Source organism: Geospiza fortis, unplaced genomic scaffold, assembly GCF_000277835.1.
Source record: "Geospiza fortis unplaced genomic scaffold, GeoFor_1.0 scaffold666, whole genome shotgun sequence".
In the NCBI taxonomy this organism is placed as follows: domain Eukaryota; kingdom Metazoa; phylum Chordata; class Aves; order Passeriformes; family Thraupidae; genus Geospiza; species Geospiza fortis.
The window spans coordinates 14,728-17,268 of record NW_005054470.1 but is presented as its reverse complement, the minus strand read 5'-3'; the positions used below and the strand labels follow the sequence as shown (position 1 = coordinate 17,268).

At 38.4% G+C, this 2,541-nt stretch overlaps 1 protein-coding gene across 1 annotated transcript in view; it reads right to left on the bottom strand.

Annotated features, from left to right (window-relative positions):
* The window catches only part of SLC2A9 (solute carrier family 2 member 9), a gene marked incomplete at its 5' end in the record, with an annotated part of 47,694 nt that overhangs the window by 36,170 nt on the left and 8,983 nt on the right, over positions 1 to 2,541 (bottom strand). The window lies entirely within an intron of this gene.

Genomic DNA, 2,541 nt, shown 5'->3' with positions numbered 1-2,541 from the left:
GGATTAGGCACAACACTGCTGTAGTTCCACTTGCAGACCCAGGCAGAATTACAAACAGCTTCAACTCAATTTAGCTTAATTCACTTTAGGAGTAAATCAAAGAAACTCACTTTAAGCTTGAACAACAGGATACAAACAGGTTTCATGTGGCTTACAAAGCAGGTTTGTGTAGCTTTATGGAATACTTCAATAGCATGTAACAACAGAAGAGAGAACAGGAAAAGAGATGTTGTGAGGCAACAAGAAGCTGCTTATTTTTTGGACAGAAGGAGTGAAGTGTTATTTCTACTTTAACCTTACTGGAGTGTGCATATCTGCAGTCAAGCCATCCCCCCAATCTCTCTTTATTATCCACAGAAAGAAAAGATACTTTTAAGATTAGAGTTGCTTGGGGAAAAGTAATATGTTGTTTTAATCATAGGCTTGAAGTAGCTGTCACAAAAGGACAGAAATACAGGTTGTATGACTTAGAGGAAGTCAGTCATGTTTAGTCATTAAAACCATATCCAGCAGTGACATATCCAGGCAGAGAATATATAGTGGCAACATTCTAAATTACCAAGTCTGGTAGTCATCAGGGTCTCATTCACATCAACTTCCCACTTAGGGAATGACCCCTTAGAGCAGTATGTCACACAGTGTATTCCTTGATATGAAAAAGTATCACACTCACATAGTTTTGTGACTTATTTAGAACTGAGATAAAATGGTGGAGGATAAATAAGTTTATTATGGCTTATATGTGTGAGGTAAATGTTAACAGAGTAAAAGAGACTAATAGGAAATAATTTATGTAAATTTAGGTCAGACTGTCTGGTGTTTTGTTCTAATTGAAAACATTAACATGGTTGGAGCTTCACCATGATTTCTGTTCCATGTGGAAATAAACAAATGTACTGTTTTAAGCAAAACAAATTTTTATTTTAAGTAAAATCCTTAAAAAGAAGCAAGTGTTCTCAGCTACCAGCAAGATGATTACACAAATCTGCCAGTTGGCAATTTCCATGGAGAACGACCTGAGATTCTCGCCTGAAGGAATCCCAACTTTCCCATATGCCCTGTCCAGATGGCAGCTGTGGAAAAGACCAGACTGACTAACAGGACACTACAGACAAAGCAAATGAGTTAGAAGGAGCCTTCCCTGCCAGGAAAACCTGGCTGATGCTGGCTCACACCCAGCAGGTTGGTTCAGATACACTCAGGCAAACCAAGACCCAGGTTCACCAGTATCTGTCACACCTGGACCTGTCCTCTCATCTTGGAGCTTCAGATGACTTGAGCAGCATCAGCCAGGAAAGCCAAGTGGTTCAGCTATTTCTCTTGACCTCTCTCTTAATTTTCTTGGTTTTACTATTAACTGTTACTAACAACTGTTTAAATAATCCATTTCAGAACACAATTTTTGTGTGAATAATTTTTTTTTCATGTTTGGTGACATTGTATGAAAGGAGAAACAGAGTAATAATAAAAAAGGAAGGCTTGAAATAGTCAATGCAACACACAGGTTCCCTGACAAAGACAGTTTTTCTGAGGCATATTTTCAGAAAGTGGCCATCCAATGACACTTTTAAGTAACTCTGGCATCCATTTTGGACTGGAGATGCCTGACTGTCTACCCACACCCTCACTGAAGCCATGAGAGTGTGGCTTTGTTCTGCCACAGAATACTGGACAATTTCCATCAACTAATAAGTATCCTCAAACTCACAAAACTCTTCCATTTCCCCAGAAAATTTAGCTGTGATCTTTTCTTATAGGCAATGTGCTCCATTATTTGAACAGTCTGTTTACTACTATAAGTGTCATTTTTTTCTCCCTTACGTGTTTATAAATCTTAAGAAAACTGGATGACATGATAATTCTGGGGGTTTTTTCTTCAAATATTTATCCACAATGAGGAATAAAACAACCTGCCATTAACACTGAAATCCTACCATTAGAAGAAAACACCACCTATACAAACATTATCATCGTTTACCCCACAGGATGAAAAAACTCTTTTAATTCCCTCCTAGTATTTTGCAAAAAGCTTTTAGATACCAGAGTTCCAATTGCATTAATCTTTTAAACAGTCTTAGGCAAATTACTTTTATTTGGAGTCTTAAAGCTATAGAGATACCTGAGATAAGCCTGAGCTAATATTCATAGATACAAAAGCACATAGATTTATTAGCCCTGGGGGGAAAATCTAGCTGGAGTGTGATGCAGAGCACAGTGAGAGTTCCTTGCAGCAGTGAGAATATTGCTTTTCATATATATAAGCAAGTAATGCCTTTTAACTATGACAAAAAACCCTTTCCCTTTGAGATGTTTCATGAGAATATTTGTTTTGTGCAGCATAAAGCATCTAAGCCAGATGCCACAAGCTGCAGCAAGGATAGTTCTGACTGGATATGAAGAACACACTTTCCACAGTGTAAGGGGTGTAAACACCTGGCAGAGGTTGCCCAGGAGGGTTATGGACTCTTGACCCTTGAATATGTTTAAAACACAACTGCACAAGGCCCTCAGTAGCCTGAGACAACCCTGAAGTCATTCCTG